Source organism: Mauremys reevesii, linkage group 8, assembly GCF_016161935.1.
Source record: "Mauremys reevesii isolate NIE-2019 linkage group 8, ASM1616193v1, whole genome shotgun sequence".
In the NCBI taxonomy this organism is placed as follows: Eukaryota; Metazoa; Chordata; order Testudines; family Geoemydidae; genus Mauremys; species Mauremys reevesii.
This window is the reverse complement of record NC_052630.1, coordinates 55,386,025-55,411,999: the sequence shown is the minus strand read 5'-3', so window position 1 is coordinate 55,411,999 and position 25,975 is coordinate 55,386,025. Positions and strand designations below refer to the sequence as shown.

At 45.1% G+C, this 25,975-nt stretch overlaps 1 protein-coding gene and 1 long non-coding RNA gene across 2 annotated transcripts in view; one reads left to right on the top strand and one right to left on the bottom strand.

Moving 5' to 3' along the window:
• Positions 1 to 25,975, top strand: part of COLGALT2 (collagen beta(1-O)galactosyltransferase 2) — a 91,971-nt gene that overhangs the window by 6,595 nt on the left and 59,401 nt on the right. The window lies entirely within an intron of this gene.
• On the bottom strand, positions 18,536 to 24,088 carry LOC120370256. Its single transcript, XR_005583669.1, has 3 exons — positions 24,034 to 24,088; positions 20,813 to 20,949; positions 18,536 to 19,259 (listed from the first exon to the last, which is right to left on the bottom strand). It is a non-coding gene; the product is annotated as an uncharacterized LOC120370256 (long non-coding RNA).

Below are 25,975 nucleotides of genomic sequence, written 5' to 3'. Positions count from 1 at the left end.
TAATAAATGTTTAACTCCATGTGACTCATGTAATCTAAGTAAAAGCTATATAAGTGTAATGTTTTCAGCTGTATATATTGGACAGAGTATAGAAAAAATATTTATTTATTAATAAAACCAAGCTGCAATATGTCAAGTTTAATTCTCACCAATACAACGGTACATTTCATTAGTAAATTGGTGAGACATTGCTTCCCTTTACAAAAGCCATATTGACTCTTCCCCGAGATATCATCTTCAACTATGTATCTGATAATTCTGTTCTTTACTCTAGTTTCAACCAATTTGCCTGGTACTGAAGTTAGGCTTACTGGCCTGTAATTGCCAGGCTCGTCTCATTGTGTCTCAGGGGAGTACAATGCCTCCCCTAGCTCTGGGAAGCACAGTCTCTATTCCACTTCTATGGGAGGGTGCAGCGGGAGCTCACCACTGTGGCTGGCCACATCCCTGCCTCCTTTTCTCTCCCTGCCCCTGTGGAGGTGCTATCAAAGAGCAATCCCTGGGACTGCTGTTGGGGCTACTTTCTGTGTGGAAGGCGCAAAAGTAGAGAGGTTTCTTGAGCCCTCCCCTTAAGCACCTGTTGAAAGGTCAGACACAATCTGGCCCTCCTGCAAGTACATAAGGTTGCGACAAAAGCTTCCAAAATCCAGGGGATGGAGTGCTTCCAATGCCCAGCCACACTAGAGTTCCTTAAGTAAACAGGTCAGTTGGATCCTGGTTGTATCTAAGTGTTGAGGAATATTTGTGGCCATTCCATTTTAATGGCCATTTCCCCTTGTTTTTCCTCAGGCTGTGTCAAAAGTTAAATCTTCTTGTGTAGTTTTTGTGTGCGTACACTTGCTGTGGAAGTTTTCATTGCGGTGGGCTGGGCTTCTTCCGGGCTGTGCCAGTTACAATCTGCTGTGACTCTCAGAGAAACTCATTGGAGTTGGGAAATTGGCGTGTTAGGAGGATTTGCTAATGCAGTTCCATTAGAATTCTATCCAGCTACCGTTAACAGTGAACTGCAAATAAAAAATCCTCCCTTTTTTCCCTCTTTACCCTCCTTTGGCATGTGAAAAGAGAGCCTAAAGCGACGTTTTGTGTTTGTGGAGCTTTTCTCTGCTTATTTGGTACATTGGGAGTATCAGGTCCTGACTCTTCCTCATTTTGTTGGAGGACTTTGGGAAGATCTTTGGAGACATCACAGTCGGCTGAAACATGAGTGGCAGCTTTCCCAGGTCAATTTGACGCTGAAGCTAAAATCTTCCTGGCAAAAGCCATTTCCCAGCAGTGCTGAGATGTTTGACCCTCGTTTAGTTCAGCTATGTCTACAGTTCCTGTTGTCATATAGACATCCCCTGAGAGGCATTTTCTAAGGATCAAATTAGAAACTATGGGCCTGCTTCTGATCTCACGTATAGCAAGTTTATCCCCACTGTATTTCTATTGACTTCAGTGGAGTTACTCTCAGTTTATATTGGTGTACATGAGAAGAGAATCAGGCCCTATTTCTCTGAGGTCCACTCAGCTGCAAGTAAGGAATGTGCTGTTTGTAAGAATGCTAATTAGGGCTAGCTAGAACCTGACTGACCAGCCATGAGACTATGTCCAAGCAAAACTTGGAATGCCAGACTCAGACCTGTGGCACTTTGGCACGAAGAGTCCTTCATTTCTTTCTAAAGTACTTTTCAATAGCTTCATCTCACTGACTTGCTTTTCCAAAGGTCACATTGATAATGGCACTGCCAAGAAGGTTGCAGATCTCTGCTATATACACTTAAAATGTAAAGAAAGCAAATGTCCTTAGTTTTATCCATCATTTCCTATTGCTTCTGAGTTTTGAACCATGTCTCACTGTTGTTGCTGAGAGTTCCCTTGACCCTGATTGTTGGACTAATCCAAAGGCTGCTGAAGTCAATGGGAGTATTTTCATTGAGTTTTGTGAGCAGCGGATCAAGCCTTTTGTGCTTAAATGCACACAAAGTCAAGTCTCGCAGAGTACAATTATATGTTATGAAATGCACTTTTACAGGTCCACTTTGGAAATGATAAGAGTATACAATAGGTGTGGCCGTTGTTTGGTAGCAGCTTGAGATAAATCCCAGATGAGTGGAGGTAGCTCATTGCTGATGCACTGTAAAACTAGCAACACTAAGAGAATGGTTTACCCTTAAAGGTGTCAATGATGTGACTAACAATGGAAGTTTATAAAAACAGGATAATGGTGATGCAGTTTTCATAATGTCAAGATTGGTACAGGATTAGCCTGCTACTGGCTGATGCCAATAGAATGTGAATATTTTCCTATCATGTGAGTTCATAACATTTTTTAATATCAGAGCGGTAGCCATGTTAGTCTGTATCCACAAAAACAATGAGGAGTCCGGTGGCACCTTAAAAGTGTTTTTTTTTAAATCCATGAAAGCTTATGCCCAAATAAATCTGTTAGTCTTTAAGGTGCCACCGGACTCAACATTTTTAAATGTGAAGGAATCTACATATATGGGAATTTCCATTAGTGAAGCAAGGATAATTTTAACTTCCCATGCTAAATACTTTTCACTGTGGAATATTGGAGTTCGGAATCTGCTGTTTTATGCACTCACTTCTGTCTATTGATACTGGTTTGATGTATCTTTAAAATCTGTGTTTTGAATAACAAAAGTTGAATAACACTTTTCTGTGTTATGAATAACACATCAGATTGTTATAAATGGAATAATTTTGTAAAATAAACTTACTCTTCACTGTTTGCTTTTTGCACATCACTCAGTTTGGATGGTGAAAGTTGCCTTGTCTGTTTTAGTTTCTAAGTTTAACATAGTGACACATGGGTTGACTTCTGTCATTCATATAGTACCTCTCCACTGTCTCTCATTATGAGGAATGCCACATCATTTTTTTAAAATCCAATTTTACCTTTGTCCCACAAGAATTTTGTGTTATCGAGTAATAAAAATTCTACTTGGAACTTACATTATTAGGTATATTGCAGTAGCACTCAGATCTCAACTGAGATCAAGGCTCCATTGTGCTAAGCACTACAAACACAGTCCCTGCCCCAAAGAGCTTACAATTTAGAAAGACAAGACAGACAGAAGATGAGAGTATATTATCATCTTTTACAGATGGGGGAAACTGAGGCGGGTTGACCTTCACAAGATCTTCAGGGTTATTAGTGTCAGACCTAGTATTTGAAAACAGGAGTTCCTGACTCTTGCTGAGTTGCTGAGATCACGTTCTCACTTCTAGTACTGTACATTATTCATATCTGAAATGTAGAACCAGGAAACTGAGATTATACAAAATTGCCTTTATACTGATGAAATGATTTTCTTCTTTTGTGCATCTCACAGTCTTGGCAGGTTGAACTGTATGACATCATGAAGAAACATTGGAAAGGAAATCTGAAAATTACTGCTGTGACTTTAGTCTGTACCACTATCCTCAAATGTATTGCAGCTAACAGTGTTGATGAATTATGGAACAACACTGAGTAAAATGTCAGATGTAAGAATATAAACACACCGTTACTTGGTATTCCTAATTTCTATGGATCCCCTTCTTGTACTGGAAGGTTCTTAAAGAGCCAGATTTTGATACTCTTACTCGTGCTGAATAGCACCATACTTCAGAAGTGGTCTCATTGAAATTAGGTGATATTAGGCATGAGTAAGAGTATCAGACACTTTTCCAAAATGACTAAAGGAGGTAGTGAAAATAAAAATTCTGCACCACTGTTGAAGTGTATAGTGATTATGAGACCTGTTTGCTAGTTACATAATGTATCAAGTTTCAGTTGGACTTCAATGAGCGCTATGGGTGCTCAGTACCTGTGAAAATCAAGTCACCTTATTTAGGTACCAAACTTTTGGCAACTAAATTGTGGTTTGAATAAACTGGAAAACAAAACAGATATTTGCTTTGTGTGACTGTCTGTCCAATGCATCTGAAAACACACCCACCCTTTTAGAATCTAGGCACCAAGGTTACAATATACCCAGGGCCGGCTTTATGTTGATTCCCCTGATTCCCTGGAATCGGGTCCCGCGCCCACGCCTAAGGGAGCCCTGCTCCAGGGGTCTTCGGCAGCATTTTGGTGGCGGGGGGTCCTTCGGTGCCATGGAAGACCCAGAGCAGACCCCCCACTGCCGAAGTGCCACTGAAGCCCCGGACCGCCACCGAGTATTCCAGTGGGGCCTCGCGGGTCCTAAAGGTGGCCCTGAATATACCACATCCAAGCAGATGCAGTATGCAGTAGAATTCAATTTTAGCAATCAGTGTGTACAATAATCATTTGGCTGCGTGGATCAAGGATCACTTTCCAAAGGCCATATCCTACTGATGCTGTTTGTCCCCTCCCCCCGGTTTATACTGGTTTTAAGTTTTGGTTTTAAGGGTTAGTTTGGAAGTAGTTTCTTGGGTGTTTTCAAAGTTCAGAAAGAGTTGGTATTCTGATGCTTTGTATATAAATGTACTGTCACACCTTTTTGAATCCCATTAGACTGTCGCTAAAGAATCTGTGCAGCTTGTTGGAGTGCCTAGTGGGGCCAGTTAAAAGCTACACTGTCTCTAAAATGCCAGAATTTACTCTATCTTTGCAAGATCGAGAACTGGGAACCCAGTGTGATTTTTGGAAGCTTACTCTTTTATGGATCTGGATGTAGCAATCAGTAAGGTGTGATGACCCAATGGGGGTTGCCCAAATAGATTTTAAATTCAGGAGTATGCAAGTAAAACCACAGTGTGCTCCCACCCCTAATCTGCCAAACATAACAAGCTTTCTTTATATAGTGTTTCTCCTGAAAGAAATCCTTATATTTGTGAGGTAGTTGTGTGAAACTTGTCAATACACCCCGGGTTTTTAAGTATAGAGTGTGAATCTATGCTCTCTCTCTCTTTCTTTTTCTCTCTGGGTGAAGAACACTTCTATCAAGATTTGATGTTTGCTCATGTCTGGTCCACATATGCTTTGTCTTATGTATGCATATATTTAGCTATATTTAAATCCCTCCCTCCACCTCAGTTTTCTTCAAAGTATGAAGGTTAAAGAGCTTCTCCTTGTGTTTCTGTAGGAATAGCTACCAAAGATTCTGTTTAAAGGATTATGTTTCTAGCCTGGTAATATCAAGCAACTGTTTACAATTGTTGCATACTTCTGCTGCTTTTAACTGTCATGTAAAGGTGTCACTCACAGGCTGATTTTTGCTGCTTTACTGCTGGTTATAAATCAGTGCTGAATCTCATTAAAAGCTCGCAGGATCCCAATGTTGCCTTTGCTTATCCCCCATGCAAAATCGATTAGACCAAATTCCGTGGGTCTATATGTGTATAATCAAGGACAGATTTTGATCCATCATACGTTTCTATATTGTAGTAATAGCATATAATGTTCTTGTAGTCTTGTGTGACAGCTGGAATTATAGCAGAGTGAGTCAATTGTACAGTTCATAGTATCTAGTACAATACAACTTTACAGGTTGAGCCTCAGAAGTAATGAGTGCCCACATCTCCCACCAGCTTCAGTGGGAGTTGGAGGTGGCAGTACCTTTTGGGATGGGGACATTATTCTCTATAGCCTCTTTGATACAAACTGTAAGATACTTTTTGGGATAAAGAATTTTTAAATAAGATGGTCACAGAGATAAAATAAATACAGAACGACTAAGAGGTATAAACAAGGGAGAAACCAAAAAAAAACCAGGCCCAATCCACTGACCTCAGTGAAGCTATTCTAAGTTATACCAGCTGAAGAACTGGCCATATAGGTTATATGATGGATTTGAGATCATTTTTTTGTGTGGATATCATATGTTGTCCTGGTTATTCAGATGTTTGCTGCAGTAATGTATTTGGTTAGATCAGTAGAGGACTGTCTTCAAAATAAGGCAGGAAGGAAAAGAATGGCTCAGGATAGCCACCTCTGAGCAAAACGTTTGAGAGTTAGTAAGGGAAAATGCCAGAGCTATTCGCTTTGATGTTTTTGCCTCCTTTCCAACCAACAGACAAAACTGGTTTGGCTCAGAAGGGCCAAAGCTTGGGAATTCAGAACCTTGGCGGATTTTAAAAGGGCCTCTCTTTGAAGAGAATGGGGTAGTTGTTTGGGAGAACCAGACTGAGACATAGGCACCCTCTGGTGTGTCTGGAGAAGCTTGGTCTGCCTAGGTCACCATCACAGGATGATTGTTTTAGATAAGATAGACATATGTGCAGATTATTGTTTCCAAAGCCTTTCTCTCTCTCTTTGCTTTGCTCCTACTCCTAAAACAAACACCACTTAGATTTTAAGAAGGCTACGTGTTCGCTGTACATCACTGGTCACAGATGCCCAAAGGGAAGAACCGCAGTTAGACCTGCTGGGTACGTACAGTTCATACATAGGGTAATGTAGCCCAGGGCCTGGTCTAAGAGTGGGAAAACTGCAGAATTTCACCCCAGGAGAAGTAAAGGCACAAGGCCTGATACCTGTGGGGGCGATTCAGAGACCAGTGAGGGGACAGAGGTGCAGCTAGCCCTGTAACCATGACAGATTGAAAATAAACCCCGCAAAAAAACAAACCCCCCTCAAACGCTTCTCCCCACCCTGTTATAAAATTACACTAGAGCTGAGAAATAAATCCACCAAAGCAAGGACATTCCCAGTGTTGCTTTCTGCCATGCATCTGCACTGCAACATATGTGGTTATTTATCTGAGAGCCCAGTGAGGTTGGATGGCTTCACATATCCTGTGGGGATTCTTTATAAATGGATTGTAATGGTGTATTACACATGGTGAACCAAGTATTGTGAGCTGTCCACACAGCTGTCTGCAACGATGGCCAGTATTGTGGAATGTTTTGAAAGGCCATCTGTGTTGCAGTGCCTAGAGAAGACTCAGCAGAGTGCAGGATTCTGTGGGTGACTTAATTCACAATTCCCTTCCTTTGGGATGATGTCTCAGACATAATGTTATTTCAGCTTGTTTGTTTGCTTGCCTTTAATTTCCTGTGTTTTAGTGGAAGCATGGTCTACACTGACAATGGTTTTGCCCTCATTTTCAGGGGTGGATTAAGGCTAAATGTGGCCCATATATATGCATCAAATGTCCAGAGTCTTGAGACAGACTTTTGTCTTCCTCCAAAGGGCTTGTCACTCTAGCAGGCATTTGGCTGCCAGCAATAAGCTGTAATGCTATTTGCTACTCTGCCTCCAATTTACAGCTCCTTCCAACAATTCTGATCCCGATAATCTTGCCTTAATAACTTTCCCCATCTTGAGATAGTAACAGGGTCTCTGCAGACCAGTGGCTGTCAATGTGTGAGTTGTAGCATCCTCAAAAGAGGTGCCAACAGCTCTTGGTGGTGGCCAGAAACCTGCTCATGGTTTTCTTTTTTCAGTCTTTGTTCACTCATCCATTCTGCAATAACAGCAGGAAGATCAGATAAACTATTGCATTAATTCCTGTGGTGCCTAACTCCCCTTGTCTTTCATTTGAAGTTAGGCACCCAACTGTGTCCCCAAAATGAGTGATTATCAGCTCCTTTTATCTAATGAGAGCATCATCTCATTTACAAATATCACATCATATTTAGTATAACATACTTTTTAAAAAGTATTTGATTCTGTAATTAACAATATAAAAACAATAACAAACAAATCTAAAGGCAAATCAAGACCTAAACACCACAGCAGAGATAACTTTAACATACATGTAGAAATCATTATGCAAAAGTAACTAAAACCATAGCACACTTTCAGAGTGGAGTATGAAAAATAAAGGCAATTAAAAACAAATGGCACAAAAAAAAGGAACATTTTTATAGATGTGTAAAATACACGATTAAAAGTCTGGTTACATATCATAAGCAATCAGCTACAAAATATCAGATATTCTTTGAGATAAAATAATTGTGGACAAAATTTTCAAAAGCCACCACTGATTTCAGGCTCCTCCATATTTGGTTGCCCAACTTGAGCCATATTAAAGGGGCCTGATTTTCAGAATGCGAGGTGCTCAGCATCTTTTGAAAATTAGGTGTCTCAAGCTCAGGGCCAGCCCACAACATTTTGGCTTCTGAGGCGGGGAGCTCAAATGACACCCCCATGCTCCCTCGTTTGGGCCAAAACTTTGAAAGGTCTCAATTCTGCCTTCTTCCTGTTCTACTCCTCTCATGGTACTGCTCTGCTACCTACCCCGATAAAGGAGAACTAACAACTTAAAATGCATTGTTCAAAAATGTTAAGTAACACTTAACTTTCAAACGCCAGAACAGCAAATGTAACTTTTCTTGTCTGCATAGTAAACACTGGCATTTTTATCTGTTTGAATAGTCAAAGTGGTGCTTTCTGTGCCGCCTTGGTTGCAAAGATTTGAACTGCTTCCTGAAGGTCCACCGTCTGGGCCAGTTCATGCTCTATTGAGATGGTTGCAAGGCTGACCAGCCTCTCCTGTGTCATTGTGGAGCGTAGATGTGTTTTTATTAACTTCAGCTCTGAGAAGCTGTGTTCTCCACTGGCAACTGTTACAGGAAGTGTTAGAAGTATGCACAGAGCAACAAAAGCATGTGGAAAGAGGGTGGTCATCTTATTTGTGCACTCTTATTTGTGACTCCTGTATTCTTGAATGGGTGGGAAAATAGCTTCAGTGTGAAGTTCCTCTGCCAACTTCTGTGCACTCTTAAGATCGGTTTGAAATCTCTCATCTGACCGGTAAGACTGTAGGTATGACTTTGCTTTGTCCAGTTGTTCCATTGCTCCAGAGGTATCAAGGTCAACACCTTGGAGTCTCTTGCTTACAACATTTATTTCAAACAGTATGTCATGCCACAACACTAAGCCACCCAGAAATTTGAAGTTATGTACGTTTCTGGTGATTCCATTTCCCTCTGCCACTGTTTCTCCGTTCCTGTCATAGCATTATCCTCCATAATGGCAACTATGGCATCATCTATCTTCCCAATTTGGTGTATGATAGGCTTTATCGCCTCCACTCGACTTTCCCATCATGTGGCACTCAGTAGTTTCAGTGTCAGAGAGCATGTTCCCAGACGTTGCTTCACAATTTGCCGCTGATGAGTTGATGCAGAGAAAAATACATAGATGCTTTGAATTACATTAAAAAATTCAGCAGCCTCACTAGAAGCTGATGTTGCAGCACTGACCACCAAGTTCAAGGAATGAGAACTGCATGGGACAAAAAAAGCTAGAGGGTTTAACTCTCAGATCCGTGTCTGCGCCCCTCTGTTCTTTCCTCTCATGTTGGCACCTTTATCATAGCCCTGACCTCTCATGTCAGTTATCGCAATTCCTGTATCTTCCAGCTTTTTAAGAAGCACATTTGTCATATCAGCTCCTGTAGTATCATCAATGTCAATAAATTCTAGAAAATGCTCTGACAGTCACCATTGCAGGGACATTTTCACTAGGTTCTGTTGTTACAAAACGCACCATTAAAGTCATTTGTTCCATATGGCTGATGTCAGGTGTGCAGTCCAGAATAACAGAGTAATATCTGACTTCAGATCTGCCACAATCTTCTGTTTGACTTTTGTTGCCAGTAACTGTATGATCTCATTTTGAATTGTTTTTCCAAGGTAGTGGTGTGTGTACATTTCTTGGGTGGTGACTCTTCTTGGATGCTCCTGGAGTACAGCATCAAACTCAGCCATCAGCTCCACAATTTTAAGGAAGTTTCCATTGTTTGGCACATACACAGGGCCGGTGCAACCATTTAGGCGACCTAGGTGGTCGCCTAGGGCACTGGCATTTGGGGGATGCCATTTTCTTCGGCAGCGACCAGGGCGGCCGGATCTTCAGCCACCCTGGTCACCGCTGGCATTTAGGTGGAGGGAGCTGGGGAAGGGGGGCGCGGGGAGGGCCGCCTGCAGCAAGTAAAGGGGGTGGCACGCAGGGGAACTCCCCGCCCCAGCTCACCCCTGCCCCGCCTCCTCCCTGAGCACGCCATGGCCGCTTCACTTTTCCCGCCTCCCAGGCTTGCGGCGCCTAAGCTGATTGGCTCCGCAAGCCTGGGAGGTGGGAGAAGTGAAGAAGCCACGGCGTGCTCGTGCTCGTGCTTGTGCGCGGTGCAGGGGTGAGCTGGGGTGGGGGGGTGCCTCAGGGCATAGGGTGGGGAGCTGCTGCAAGGGGGTGCCTCAGGGCGGAAGGGGGCGCTGCCGCGGGGTGGGGGGGTGCCTCAGGGCAGAGGCGCGGGGGGGGGGAGGGCACAAAGTGGAAGTTTCGCCTAGGGCGCGAAACATCCTTGCACCGGCCCTGCACATACAGCTGATCTGAAGTGCCACACAGTGCTAGGTTTTGGGTAGCAAGCATTCTCACAATGGCAATGAGCCTTTTCAGAACATTTTGCCAGTAAAGAGACTCTGATGCAATCTTCTCTGGATGCTGATCATCTGTGGTGGCCTTTAACCTTAGTCTCATCTCAAGCTCTTTCCACCTATGGAAAGCTCTCTGGTGATTTGCTACCTTCTCATGGCATGCCAGATTTCTAGCCAGATTTTTCCAGTCCTTTGTTCCTGTAGAACCCAATGTGGCTGGAACATTAGACTGGAAGAGTTTGCAACAAAAATAATATGCAGCATTCTGGGTTTTTGAGTACATAAGCCATGGCCTCTCCACTTTGTCACCATTGGGGTTTTCATGCCAGTAATGTGTTGGATGGAAACTTCTATTTTCATTGTCTTTGGGGAACATGAAGTTTTTCATTTTCTGTGGCCCATGAGTACAAGGAAGTCCTTCAGGCTACTGCTCAAGTGGGTCCACAGTCCTGGATCATCTAGACTTAAGGAACTAAACTCAGCAGCAGCTGTTTCTTGTGCCTCCACCACACTCTTCTCTGATCTACACTTTTCTTCAGGAATGTGCATGGTTACATCCATTTGAGATGGAGATATGGATGCTGCAGTAGCTGCCTGGTCACCTGCACTCCGACTAACTGGAAGATCAGGCATCTCCTCACCACTCACATCCTCACTGGGGCCAGAAGGCTAGCCACGAACATTTGTGTCTATGTATCTCAGAAGAGCGCCTTCCTGCTTAGATAGAAAAGCTTCCTTTGCTTGCTTTCTTTTTCTGAATGCTGCCCCAGAGGGGCATTTTCTTCTTTCACTCATGACTGCTGTTCTGTGCCAGCTATAGTGGCTCTCAACACTCAATTGAAGGGGACAAATAAGCAGGGTGGTAGCAGGGCCTGAGTGAGGGAAGATAGCAGCGTCTTAAGGGCCTAACTGGCTCCTACTACTTCAGTTGACTGTTCTCCTCAAGTGGGTTCAGGGAAGCAGCAGGAAACAGGAAGCTCCCTGAGAAGCTGGTGTTAATCAGTCCAGGCTCCTGGGGTGCTAGAGAGGTACCTAAGAGGCTCCTCCTCCTCTCTCTCCCTGCAGCTCCTGCTGCTTTATGTTATTCCCTCTCACCTTTTCTCCTTCCTGCCTGTTATGTTTCTTGTGCCCTCCTTCCTCCAGCACAGACTCCACCATCTCTGTGCATCTAGAGCAGAGAGAATACATATGCACCAGCAGCAGACACAATTTTCTACACTTGGGGTCCTAGTGATGCCCCTCCCACCCCCAGTCTGGTACCTGAGGCGACTGCCTCAGTTTGCCTCATGGTAAGGCCAGCCCTGCTCAAGCTGAGCCCCCAAATCATTGGTTTCTTCTGAAAATCTTGGCTTATGTGTCTAATTATCAAAGGCTATATTGTGCCTTTAAGACAAAGCCCATAGTAAGGGGCTTCACCCCCATCTGGGGAGAACAGGCAGCTATTCTGTTTGAGTGATTCCTCCAGCCAAAGGGAAAGCAATTTGCAACACCGCTTTAAGGGATCTGGCATATCCCCTTGCCAACTCTGGAAACCAGTTCACTGGGTGGCAAAGCCATGGCTTCTTCTCACTAGCCCCTTGTCAGTGAGTTGTTCCTAAGGGATGTGGGGAAGAGCAAGTCCATTGCAGCATCTGTGCTGTCCTGAGCAGTGCACCAGGAATGCTGTTCCGGGAGTCTCCTTAGTCCTTGCCCACTCTACTGCCTGGCTCTGTTAGCCTGGGCCATGATCTAGCTCTACAGGAATATTTGAAAGAGTAAATCACAAAAGCTACTCTGAAAGTATCAGCTTTTTATCTAGAGTGTATTAGAGTATTTTGATTTATAACAGTTTCTCTCCACGTGCTCTTGGGGAATTTCCCCAAGCCAGACAAAACTCAGGGTATGGCTACACTACAAAATTAGGTCAAATTTATAGAAGTCGATTTTTTAGAAATTGATTTTGTACAGTCAATTGTGTGTGTCCCCACTTAAGACCATTAAGAGCATTAACTTGGCGGAGTGCATCCACAGTATCGAGGTTAGCGTCGACTTTCGGAGCATTGCACTGTGCGTAGCTATCCCACAGTTCCCGCAGTCTCCACCACCCACTGGAATTCTGGCTTGAGCTCCCAATGCCTGATGGGGCAAAAACATTGTCACGGGTGGTTCTGGGTACATGTCATCAGCCCCCACCCTCTCTCCGTGAAAGCAACGGCAGACAATCATTTCATGCCTTTTTTCTGGGGTCCCATCCACTGGACCCGCTCAGCCTGGATAATCGGAACCCTGGCAGGCAGTGGGCTGAGCGGGTCAGCGGATGGAGCCCCAGACTGGCAGCGGGGTGAGCGGCTCAGCTCGCTGCTGGTCTGGGGCTCGGTTCACCAGCTCCTGCCAGCTGGGGTGCCGCTCAGCTGGCAGACCTCGGTGAGGTTGATCAGGGGTGCCTGGACAGACATGGCTATCCTTCTCTTAAAGCACCGAATGGGAGTGACTCCAGGTCATTCTCGTCTTTAAGTTTTGTCTCATGGCGATTCAGTCCTGCCTGCCCCTTGCTCCCATGGCTCATGAAGCCTGGAGAGTAGTAAGGAGCAGTTCAACTTGTGGAATGACAAATCCAGAACGAAGGATTGCACTCTATGGGCCACGTTAAGATTATTTCAGAGTCCTGGATAGCATTAGTCCCTATAAAAGGCTTCATGAAAATTTTCCCCCACCCCTAACCAGAGCAGCTGAAAGGATAAGGAACCTGGGACTATAACTTAGAGAGAACTTCCATATTATTTAACTCATAATTGATATAATTCAAAGTAAAATTTCACAGCATGGTCTGTTCTAAGACTAAAAATGCAGGAGGCAAGTCAGAAAAAGGAACAGTGACCTGTTTCCACCTGGTTTCAAACCAGGAATGTTTCATGTGTTAGGTGAATGTGATAACCACTACACTACAGGGCTTTCGGGTGTTAGGGGAATGTGATAACCACTACACTACGGGGCTTCTCTTTTTTTGCCACAGACTGCCAAATGCACAGGAATGTTTTCTCTAGTTACAGAAGCTACCTAATGCAATGTCTATATCTAAGGCCTTCCTGCTCACAAAGCGGTCATGCCCCCGCCCAAGGCTGACACAGCGACCTGGCTCGGGCAGGATCGCTAGCGAGGAATGATACTTTTGCCATTAAGCAAACACAGCAATTCTTTCCTGGCCTCTGCCACTGAATGCCTCCGTGCATTATGCTGTGCCCTATCAGTGCGGGAGGACTACATGAGCTCGAAAAACATGTCATCGTGAGTGTGGTTTTTTTGCTTTCTAATCTGCGATAACCTCAGGGACGGAGATGATAGGGGGAATGTAGAAACATTCTCAGGGGACTGCATGGTCACCTGTGTTGCTGAGTGCTGCTGAGTTTGCCACGCTGGCCAAACAGGAAATGAAATTCAAAATTCCTGGGGCTTTTCCTGTGCACCTGGGTAGTGCATCTGAGTTGAGAGTGCTGTCCAGAGCGATCACAATGGAGCACTCTGGGATAGCTGTCGAATTGCATCCACGCTACCCCAAATTCGATGTCGATTTCAGCACTAATCCCCTCGTCAGGGGAGGAGTACAGAAATCGATTTTAAGAGCCCTTTAAGTCAAAAAAATGGCTTCATCGTGTGGACGGGTGCAGGGTTAAAGCGATGTAACGCTGCTAAATTCGACCTAAACTCGTAGTGTAGACCAGGCCTCAGCCAGTTCATTCTCTGCTTTAATCATTCATATGAAAGAAGCAATCTCAGCAGGATCCGTGTGCAAGTCTTTAAGTTGGGGGATGAATTTGGTACCTTGTGTACAGAAAATGAGCCTTTGCATACAGCTGCACACAGTCATTTATAATCGTATCGTTAAGCTTCTTGATGAATCGTTTACAGCTTCACTCAGTTGGGGTTTGTGGAGAAGTCCAAATATTGGGTCATCTATGGAAAATGACTTGGTACATTTACACAACCTGGAACAGCAGCTGTCTGGGGGGCTCGGGGGAGGGAGAAGAATGTTTGGAATGTTCTGAAAAGGAAACATCTGATTGGCTGAAAATGAGGGAATGCGATGTATCGATACACAACAGTTCTCCAATGATAAATTCCATGGGTAAAAGGCTGTCACCAGTAGCAGTCAGGCTTACACTTTAACACAGGCACATCAGCCTAAATATTCTTCACATAGCTTTGGGACAACAGCGTGAAATGGTATCAAAAGAACTGGAGCTGATGGCAATGGTTTGTTTTGGATAAATGACTGATCAAAGCCTGAAGCAACAACACACAGCATATAGCGATGCAGAGTATGCAGACATCAAATCTCTGATCTGACAAAGTTGCTGTCAACAACTGTTTTTCTGGTTCTTTAAAAGGATTTCATTTCATTATCTCCTACCAAACTGCATCAGGTTACTGGAAAAACCTATTCACAGCCTGTTCTGAAGCTCACAGAGGATAATAATTGCCATTGGGTCTGCTGCCTCTTCAAATATTTTTTTTCCTACATGGCAAGGCTGTTTTTTAGGTTTTGGTTACACTCTTTTCAAATACTAAAATGACACAAGTTCAAAGAGCTTGACTTGAATACGAAAGTCTGTGCTGCTAAGCACTTCCCCACAATTTTATAATTTCCTAATTAATGCAGGGGCTAACTCGCATGGTGTCATGACTAAGCCATGGAGGGATGGAATGATTATTGTGAGAGAAATATTGGAGTCTTGTTTCTAGCATTAACTAATTTAGTTACCGTACCCACAAAAAATTCTTCTCAATGAGTTATTTCAGACTGGTGAGCTCATAGCTGTCTGCTTGGCAAAGCTCAGCTCTGACTTCTTCATACAAAATAAGATCGCTGCCAGGTTTTTCTGCCTCAGACCTGAGCTTTCAAGAAAGCTCCATTTTGCAGAACAAGAGGGATACTTCCATCAGTGGCATTTCCTTCTGTCTTTGGCAACAAGCTTCTCAAGAGTACTCAGAACCTGCCTTTTTGGGCTAGCAAGGCATACAAGTTTAAAGCCTAAGGATTGCCTGGAAATATAGTGTTTTCATCTGGTTTAGGGTGTGTTTTCAAGCCAGATCATGGGTAGGATTCAAATGTAGATATGATGGCACAGAAATGTCATAAGCTGTTCTTGTCAGATTTTGGTCCCAAATGATGGGAAATTGATACCTACCATCTTGAATTGTAATGGCCATGTGAGATTACCTGTGTCCATGTAATTTCTGCCATCTTGGACCAGACTCTTCTTAGAGTAGTCATTCTTGTGAAATTTCAGCTGCATCCCTACAGAAGACAGGTTCTTTCTAGTTTTGGATCTGATCCAGAACCCTAACTGGTGTGTATCTGGGTTTTGAGTACAAAACCCTTGTTTTTCTCACCCACCACTATTCAGAGGTTGTGATTTGACCCAGCTCTAAGGAAAAACCTATAGAATTATTTTGTACAACACACTGGTTTATATCCAGCTGAGTTAGTAGCTGAACTTGCTGCCCACTGAAACTCTCATTTTGTGGGTGGGTGTGAGTGAGAGAGAGAGAGGTTCCTGGTTTATGTGTTGCATATTTTAGGGGTGTGTGTGTGCGCACGCACTATATTATATATAATAATTTGTTGTGAAGGGTTACTGTTGAAAGACTTCTGTTTACAACTTATGCCAATATTTGGAAACAAATTGCTGAAGCTGTGAAAAGCAGATGGGTCTAAAGGATGAGCTGCTAGTCTGAATGGCACTGAAATAGCTAAGCCGTGGAACGTGAAGAAGGACAGGCAGAGTCTGAGTGTCCTAGAAGAGGACTGTTGTGCAGACATCCTCCAAAATGCACACGCCACTGACCTGTGATGACTTGTGGGATCTGTCTGTAGCAGTTATGAATTCTAGTTGGTATTATGAAGTTGTTACTCATGAGTGGCTGGTAAACCCCTGCTTTGGGGAGACTAGCCCGCTGGCCATGTCCCTTCCACCCAAGACTCTGTCCCCCTGCACGCTGGAGCCCCGAACCCTCCTTCCATAACAGGAGGACTGGAGGAGTCCCGGTCTGTCCACTCCAGCCACGATGGGTTCCTCCTCCCGAGCACCAGTCTGGGTCCAGCCATGACGGGCTGAGCCACCACCACCACCACCCTGAGCTGCTGGTCCTCCTGAGCTGCCGGGCTGGCCCTGGCCACACCAGGCCAAGCTGCCATTCCCCCCTAAGCCACAGTTTCCCCCCCAAGCTGCTGGGCTGGCCCCGGCCACACTGGGCCAAACTGCCACGGCCTCACACCCCCGCCGGACCCTCCCGCCCACCACTGGCTCGCCACATTCCCTCCTCCCCCGCCCCCGAGGAGGGATGCAGCGAGCAGCAGCAGGCAGGCAGGAAGCAGCAGCATAGGCAGTGGGGGTCTCGGGGAAGGGGCAGGGCTACTATGGCCCAGGTGTCCAGTGGCAGGTCCACAGCAGCTGCGCCAGGGAAGGCTTAGCCTTCACTAGCCTATTATACCCGCCACCAAATTTGTTACTATGAAAATTGCTATAGCATGAATGCTTCTATTTCTGTGTATTCACCATGATCTGCAAGCCTGAAATCCATGTCTCTGCCAGACCAGCAGGACTATCTGCCCCTGAATAAATCTTACCTGGAAGAACTAAAGAGTGCATTCTACTAGAAATCGGTTCTCTCCACCTTCCCTTTGCAAGGGCTCATGTCAGGGAGAATGAAAAATCCCCAGACACAGAAAGAAGACAGCAGGGTGTTGATGCTAGCTTTTAAAAACCACAGAAAAGGAGAGGCACAGGAACTTTGGACAGGAGAGAGGGTTAAGGGATGGACTGGCTAGGGTCAGAGAAAAAGAGCTGGGGGGAGAAGGCTTCATGTTTCAGAACCCAAGCTATGCACTGCAGCAGATGGACACTAGATGGCCCCAGAGGGCCCGGTGTTCACCCCAAAGAATGCTCTGGATACTCCTGAGGGAATTCTGTGCCAAAAATTTTAAAATTCTGAGCACAATATTTTAAAATTCTGCAAAATTCGGCAAGTTTTATTTGTCAATAAATAAATGCAGAGGCTCCAGCATGGCAGTAGGGAGCAGCAGATGATCACCCTGCAGCCCCCCACTCATCACTTACCACTAGGACACAGACTCAGCAGTGAGGCTACACCCAACCCTGACACAGCACAAGACCTGGGTCTGCCCCAGAAACATCCTGGGGTCTTGCCCCTCTGCGCCAGGTGCACCAGGTGTGGGCAGGTAGGCTCAACCAGGCAGGATCCAAGTGTAGAGGGGCTCAGTGTGGGGGGATCCAGGAGTGGGGTGAGAGGATTCTGCGTGGGACAGTCTGGGTGCAGGCAGCTCAGTGTGGGGGTGGTCTAGGTGTGGGGGGATGTGGATGCACAGGGGCTTGTTCCAGGTGCAGGGGCAGTGGGACTCTGCAGAGGCCTCCAGGTGAAGGTCGTTGGGGCTTAGTGGAGGGGTCTGGTTGTGGGGGGTCTCAGCAGGGATGGGGGTTTCTGGATGCTAGGGGAGTGGGGCTTGGTGGGGTGGGGGTCTGGGTGCAGCTAGTTGGCTGTAAGTAGCATGGGGGTCTGGATGTGGGTGTATGTGGTGGGGAATCAGGGTGGGGGTTTGTGTGCAGGGAGCTCAGTGGGGATGGTGTGGGGGTCTGGAGGCAGGGGGTCTGGTTGCAGAGGGGCTCAAGATGGAGGGGTTGAGGTTCAGTGGAGTGGGGTTTGGGTATGGATGGCTAGGGGGGTTCTGGGTGTACAGGATGAGACTTGGCAGGGGTGTCTGGGTATGGGAGGTCCAGATACACAGGGGTTGGGTGGATGGGGGAGCAGTTCCCCATACAGTGACCCCTTCCCCCACAGCTGAGGAGTGATGGGGGCAGGAAGCAGGAAGATGCTGAGCTGGGGGAGGTTTCTGGGGATGGGTCTGACACAGCCCCAGCCACTCCTTGCAGGGGAAGAGGAAGTCCTGTCCTCTCCTGCCTCCAGCCCAGCCGGGACTAGCTGCTGATTCCGGCTCAGGGTAGGAGCCGTTGACTGGGGTGTCCCAGCCCCACAGTGATTTACCTCTCCACCGGCTGCTCTAGGTGCCTGAAATGTTGTACCTGCACAGCTAGGGAGTGGTGTGTGACTGCTCTTGCACCTTCCCTTTGCTTCCCTGTCAGAAAGTCATTTTTCTGTGTGGAAGCAAAGAAGTCTGCAGGGGGACATGAATTCTGTGCATGCGCAGTGGCACAGAATTCCCCCATGACTATCTGGAGTGGCGAGGAAACTGAGGCAGGGAAATGCATGTTTTAGGATTTATTATTTTTGTATAGATCTGTGTATTTCTTTTGTGGTTAAGTAAAGAGCAATAATGTGTTATATAATACAAAGATGCTTTGAGCAGAAGCATGCTACACTTACCACGTGGACCCCTGAAGAGGTAAAACAGAAGGTTCACACCTTGGAGTGGAGTTCTAGGAGAGGGTGTGTTGGAGCTATGGGGGTAGGGGAGTGGGCAGTCTGAGCGGCCAGCACTAGTTTCAGGGACTGGGCAGTGGGTTGTTTGGTCTAAGCTGTTAGGAGTGGATGCCAGATATATCTGCACCGCAAGAGTGTGCTCAGAAAACAACAAAGGAATCCAATTAGTGTGAACAGTGGGAACCCAGGGAATACATCTGCTCACAAGAGACAACTCTACCATTACCATGTGGCTAAACAATCAGAGAAATAGGGGACACATGGGTACTAGGAATTAAGGCTGCAGAGTCAATGAGACATGGTCTGAATGGGTTAAACAAGCATTTAAAAAATAAAACTCCTACCCAGCTAGGGGTCACAGAGCACAGCTAGTTCATGCCGAAATGAACTACTTAGGGTAATGTTTTTCCTCTGTGATTCCAGGTGGTACATTCTGAGCTTTGAAAATCAAGTGACACTAATTGAAAACACTTGCAGCAGAATTAATGAGTCCATTTTTCATCCATTTCTCCTTTGAATCTTTGAAGCAACTGCAGAGAATAGAATAGAAGGATGTTTAGGAGGCAAAAGAGGATTTTCGACAGACAATTTTGTCAGAGAGGTTCTTCGATGAGGGAAATCAATGGCAGAATCTGTTTCCGTTTTTTAATTTATTTATGTAACAAATCCCTCTAGTGGGCAATCAGTAACACAACACATACACAATATTGATTAGAACTGTGAATGGGTTTTGGATGAACAGCAGGCTGATTTCTTTAAAAGGATCTCCGAGGTCTGTGAGCCTGAACCTGATTTCATGGGAACCTAGGCCTGTTTTATAGCTCTAGAGTAACAAGCAGGTGGTGGAATGTGGTGGCTTTAGCTGAGTTTGTTGGTTGGAACCTGAAACTAAAGCAAAGCTCGAGGACTGCAAACCCAGAATGAAATGAAACAAGAAATTAGGTTTGCATGCAAACTGAGGAGTTTTACAGGGGTCTTTCTTACTCTCTTATGCCTCAGCTCGCTAAATAAAAACATAAGTCCCTTAGAAGATCCCCAGTCTCTTAATTTTTTTTATATTTACCATGTACCAAATTTTGTAATGCATAAAGCTGTCCATTGTCATGTATTATGTACTGTGTTGTGTTAGTGAATACAGTGCTCCAATAAACAAAGTGGCTATTGATTCGATGGTGCTTGCAGGGAGCACTCACTGTCGGGCATTGCAGTTTGCAGTGCAGTGGTTAGAGTTGTGTCTGGGGTGGGGAGGAGAAGGAGAAAGAACTGTTGGAGGCCGGGGGAGGAGGGAAACCAGCCTCAACAAGACGTTGGAATCCACATTTCCACCGGTTCACAGAGCACTTCCTTTCTTCCTCCCCTTTTGTTCTGTCTGTAGAGTGGGACTACTACTCCACCCCTCCTGAACCCCCAGCAGAACAAACCATGTGTCTGTTGACAAACCTGGGAGGTCCCAGTGCTCTGCAGGAAGTCAAGACCCTCTGTGTAGTGGTCTTGTGCCTTTACACCAGCTGCAAGCCCCAGGCCCATGATCCTGGTCCCCAGCAGTTCAGTTCTATTAACGCTCCTATGCTAGGGATTGCCCCCGGCTGCAGCTGCCCCTTAGTCATGTGGGAGGTGGGTGTACAGAAAAGACAACACATCCCTAACGTCTGATTATCAGTGATGCCGACAGCCCCGGTTCTACTAGCCCTTGTAGAACCAGGTTCTAGGTGTCTCATGCTGGGCACCCAATGGTAGCGGCCACTTCTGGAAATGGGCTGCCTTCCTTGCTCAGGTTCTACAATGAATTAGCGGGAGGGCTTAGATCGGAATCCATGTGTCCTGATTCCTCATTCCACACTCTCAATACTAAAGAGACTAGACACTGCTGTTGCTACGCTCATTAGGCTGAATAATTATTCTAAGATGCATATTTCCCCCTTTCTGGAAATAAATGAAGTACTGCAGTTAACTACTCCTGTTTTTGGAGTATATTTACTTTCAGATGCAAAGGGAACCAATCTGAAGCACTTTGGAGGGCAGCATTTATAAATGAAGCTGTCAGGTTGGTAAGCGCAAGGTGTAATACTGCCTTGTACTTTACCTTGTATTTTACAGCTCTGTGAAAAGTACACTTAATCCTTTAGATTTCTTTTTTCTCAAGTGCAGATGCTTCAGTGCTCTTAAAAATAAATCTAAAAATGCAATCAGTGCCTGAAACCAGAGCTCAGCAAACAGCTCCTGTAAACAATGGAGACAAAATATTTTGGTTAGAAAACAAGTTTTTTGTCTTTGAGCATCTGAAGGGTTATTATAAACATGAAGACATTTTTTTGAAAAAGATCAAGAGTGCCCTGAATTACTGCTGTCGTGGCAGGTCCTGTATGAATCGAACAAACAGCCCTACAATCTCTGTTAGAGAAGATTCCTTCTCGCCGTGTCTAGTGGACTGAACACAGAGCTGGAGTACCAGTCTCAGCTCTGACGTGGACATCAGTAAGAGCTTTTCCATTGACTTTAATGGCCTTCAGATCAGGCCTTTACTCTGTCTACCAAGTCCTCATTTCCATGTGTCTACTTCCCAGAGGTGTTGTGGAGATTAATTAGTAGAGCATTTCCCCCTCCCCTCCCAATTATCCCTGGTTCATTGAAATTCTGAAATTCAGAAAATATTGACCAATTAATTATTAAATTTTTGAAATGTTTTGAAGATGGAAAAATGCTATATGAGGGCTAGGCACTGTTATTACCTTTCCAAATTATTCTGCAGTTTTTGAATGTAGTGGAGAAAACTATCCTTCATGTTGTCTAGGAACACTATACACTCTCTGTATAAATTCTGAATATTCCTAATATTTTCATCTTACCTGATTGGCTGAGATGGGTAGTTCTGCTAAGTGCTTCGTTTACTATATGTAGCTTTTAGAAAGTTGCCAACAGTTATGACACAGTACACTGCAGTATTCCATCCAGTATGGAATAAATTCCATTTCATAGCACTATTGGTTATTTGAGAAGTGTTAGGGCAAATTCTGCAGAGCTCCCATTTGAGCTCATGGTCTACATTCTGCTTTCATGTATACAGGTGTAAATCCGGAGGAGGCCCACTGACTTCAGAGTTACTCTGGATTCCCACTCATGTAACTGAGAACAAAATTTGGCCCAGTGAAGTTATGCCAGGGTGTGAAACCTCTGTAAGGTAGAGGAGAATGAGGTCCATGGTATCTTTAGTTCACTCATGATGTCTGCTTTCTGGCACTGGATTAATGAAAATGCACAGCCAGCCAACACCACATGCTGTGTGTAGAGTGTGGTTAACTTTCTCTTGTTAAATGCACAGGAAGTATTTGTTTCTTGGGCTGTTAAACTGGCTTTCTGTAATTTAATCTCCAGCATGAACACTTCAGTTTCCTATGCTGTTTTATTACCAATCCCTTCTTTTAGAGGTATAGAAAATGAAATGTATCCTTCATCTCTGGTTGTTTCTTCTGAGTCTTCTTTTTGAGTCTTTAATAGCTCTGTGTTTTTTCTGTATTTTCCATTAAAAATAAATAAAGGTCAAATTTTTGTATTCCCGTCTGAGGCTAGCTGGGGGCCCATATAGAGCATCCTAAGAGCTGCTCTAAATTACGCTGGCAGTCCTGTTCTGCCAGGTGGGGATTGCTGGAGTGCACTGCACTCTGGTTATGTCCCTGGCCCACCTCTGACATGTCACCTACACCACTGGGTGGCAGGTGAGAGAAGGAGGCTGGAAGCAGGTGGTGTAGAGCTGTCTATGTCAGCATAATGCCACCCAGGGATTTGCCCATTGTAGGGAAATCCCCCCGCTGCCCCTTTATGGGGCCTGAGGATCTGGCCCAGAATTTGGAGTAAATGGATTGGTGTGTCTGTCCTGAAAATGCTCTTGATGGGATACCTGGCTTTAGGAGTGAATGTGATCATTTAATATCTCTAAACAGAGAGACTTTGTATTAAGAAGACTCTAAATCCCTTTCAGGGTGACGAGTGCAGTATAGTATCAGATATATGGGCTTCGCCAAATTTTTCACACATATTGAAAAATTAATAAAGAGAAAATGTGAGAGGTACAAACCTCCTCTTCTCTCCTCCTCCTCCTCCAGATTATCTTGGTCTTTCGGTAAATCTCTTTCCAGCTGGAAAAATTACCATTCTTCAGCCACTTGCTATTTTTTATTTTTGAGCCTGGTTTCTAGCCAACACTTTTGATTCCTTTCTTTTCTCAAGTTAATATTCTCCAACATGGAATTGCATCAAATACTTTTCACAAACCTATCAGCTTACTTTTTCTGCAAGACTGTCATTAATTTTAATAGGAGTCGTGTGGCCAGATCTGCATGCATAGCTTTGAAGATGGACTCCTCCAGCATGGCCCAACACTGCTTTTCATTTGTCTACCATGTGTCAGGCAGCCATATATTCCTGAAGCAACAATCAAAGTACTGTAGATACTGTGATCTCTCTCTCATTAATATTTCAAGGTGCTTTTCTTTATTAATTCCCTTACCCTCCATCATGGCTCCTCCTGACATCTCACAGCTTTGCTGTAGCTGACATTGCTGTGACCAATGGATTTATTTTTTTTTGGAAGAACTAGGGATTGTGTGGGTGTTGTGTTACCACCACCACCACCAAGCAGTAATTAGTGAACAACTGATTTTTTTTTTTTAACATAATGGGACAAATTCTGACCTGCTGTCAGAAGGTTCAACTCCATTGAACTCAATGAAGTTGTACCTGCTTATACCAGGTCTGAATCTGAGTTGCTTAAAACATGAAATAACAGGAGAGCATTTAAACTCATGCATGTGCAGAATGCCCCTCTGTGCCAGGTTTCAGAAGGGTAGTCGTGTTAGTCTGTATTAATAAAAACAACGGGGAATCCTTGTGGCACCTTAGAGACTAACAAATGTATTTGGGCATAAGCTTTTGTGAGCTATAACCCACTTCATCAGATACATGGTGTGACAAAATTCCTCCTCTACCTTGGTGGGTCCTGTGCTTATTGGCAGATTTTCTCACCTCAGTGATCTTCCCCTCAGTCTGGATCAACTCTTCCTGTGTCTGATCAGGAGTTGGGAGGTCTGGGGGGAACCCGGGCCCACCCTCTACTCCGGGTTCCAGCCCAGGGCCCTGTGGATTGCAGCAGTCTATAGTGCCTCTTGTAACAGCTGCATGACAGCTACAACTCCCTGGGCTACTTCCCCATTGCCTCCTCCAAACACCTTCTTTATCCTCACCACAGGACCTTCCTTCTGGTGTCTGATAACACTTATATTCCTTAGTCCTCCAGCAGCACACCCTCACCTTCTCAGCTCCTTGTGCCTCTTGCTCCCAGCTCCTCACACGCACTTCCTCTCCTCTGGCTCCTCCTTGCCTGACTGGAGTGAGCTCCTTTTTAAACCCAGGTGCCTTGATTAGCCTGCCTTGATTGGCTGCAGGTGATCTAATCAGCCTGTCTGCCTTAATTGGTTCTAGCAGGTTCCTGATTACTCTAGTGCAGCCCCTGCTCTGGTCACTCAGGGAACAGAAAACTACTCATCCAGTGACCAGTATATTTGCCCTCTACCAGACTCCTGTACCCCACTGGTCTGGGTCTGTCACAATGGAGTGAAAAATACAGTAAGCAGGTATAAATATACAGCACATGGAAAGATGGGAGTTGCCTTACCAAGTGGGGGGTCAGTGCTAACGAGGCCAATTCAGTTACGGTGGATGTGGCCCAGTTCCAACAGTTGACAAGAAAGTCTGAGTATCAACAGAAGGAAAATTATATTTTGTAGTGACCCAGCCACTCCCAGTCTTTATTCAGGCCTAATTTGATGGTGTCAAGTTTGCAAATTAATTCCAGTTCTGCAGTTTCTCGTTGAAGTCTGGTTTTGAAGCTTTTTTGTTGACGAATGGCCACTTTTAAGTCTGTTACTGAGTGTCCAGGGAGATTGCAGTGCTCTCCTACTGTTTTTTGAATGTTACAATTCTTGATGTCTGATTTGTGTCCATTTATTCTTTTGGGTAGAGACTGTCCGGTTTGGCCAATGTACATGGCAGAGGGGGCATTGCTGGCACATGATGGCATATATCACATTGGTAGATGTGCAGGTGAATGAGCCCCTGATGGCGTGGCTGATGTGGTTAGGTCCTAAGATGGTGTCCCTTGAATAGATATGTGGATAGAGTTGCAATGGGGTTTGTTGCAGGGATTGGTTCCTGGGTTAGTGTTTCTGTTGTGTGATGTGTAGTTGCTGGTGAGTACTTGCTTCAGGTTGGGGGGTCTGTCTGTAAGTGAGGACTGGCCTGCCTCCCAAGGTCTGTGAGAGTGAGGGATCATCCTCCAAGATAGGTTGTAGATCCTTGATGATGCTCTGGAGAGGTTTTAGTTGGGGGCTGTAGGTGTTGGCGTTCTGTTACTTTCTTTGTTGGGCCTGCAGTAGGTGACTTCTGGGTACCCTTCTGGCTCTGTCAATCGGTCCTAGGATATCTGAGGCACAACCCTCTGGCAGTCTCTGTCTTTTTTATCTATGAAGTTGCATAGGGCTCCCTTCCTCCAGAGCTCCTGGTCCTGTTGCTGAAATGTGACATCTCTTGTACTAGTGTTGACAGTAGACCATCTGCTCCTTCGTGTAGCCTTCCGTCAGCCTTTGTTCCTTTACTGTCCTTCTCTGGCCAAGCACCAGAAGCTGCCAAGGTTCTATGCCACAGATCTTCCTAGCAGTTCCCATACCTGCTTTGTTGTGCTGCTTGCGTGCTGCCTGGCATGTATATGCCCCGGCAGTCTTTGGGCTTGATAGGCACTTGTGGGAGGACGTTGGGAAGAGGGAAGATGTTTTGGATGAAGCTCAGGAGATGAGAGTTCGGTCCCTGATTCTGCCTCGGACTGTCCTGTGTGACTCTTGGCAAGTCCCTTGACTTCTGTGCTTTCTTCTTCTCCATCTGGAAATGAAGATGATGATAATTCCTTGGCTCACAGACTAAACTCATTATCAATTAAGGCTAAAATTCTCAAGAGTGTCAAGTCCCCATTAACTGTCAGTGGCCCTTAAGTGCCTAAGTGCTTTGGTATCCTTTGAGAGAAGGTGCTGTAGCTGTGTGAAGTTGGACTTATTGATTGTTTTACCTGTTGTCAGTTAGGAGAGGTTGAGAGGCCACATGCCAAGTGAGGAGCAAGCTGGATGGGGCCACACATACCTTTATCCATAGGCCTAGCAAAACCTATGCCTGGCTCCTGCATAACTCCCCAACTACCTTGTTA